The 263-nt window shown below is 44.5% G+C and overlaps 1 protein-coding gene across 1 annotated transcript in view; it reads right to left on the reverse strand.

Annotated features, from left to right (window-relative positions):
- JAM3 (junctional adhesion molecule 3) overlaps positions 1-263 on the reverse strand; it is an 11,292-nt gene that overhangs the window by 10,660 nt on the left and 369 nt on the right. The window lies entirely within an intron of this gene.

The following is a 263-nucleotide window of genomic DNA, read 5'->3' on the forward strand; positions in this document are numbered from 1 at the left end:
CGCAGCATTTGGCTTGCGAAACAAATACACCGGTGGTCAAGTTAATTCCACGTGAGGCAGAGTGAAGGAGCTGATCTCAAGAATTGAAGTCCCTGTGTCTAAGTAGGGTTGGTCAACTCCCTTCAGCCAGTCTACAGGTAATAACCATTTATTTATTTAGCTTGGGGATTGCTTGGATTAAGAGGCCCCAAAGGAATTTAAAAAGTGAGATTAAACCAGAGCTCAAACGGGAAGGATTTGGGAGGCTGAAATTAAGCAGACCG

Source organism: Alligator sinensis, unplaced genomic scaffold (genome assembly GCF_000455745.1).
Source record: "Alligator sinensis unplaced genomic scaffold, ASM45574v1 scaffold278_1, whole genome shotgun sequence".
Classification (NCBI taxonomy): domain Eukaryota; kingdom Metazoa; phylum Chordata; order Crocodylia; family Alligatoridae; genus Alligator; species Alligator sinensis.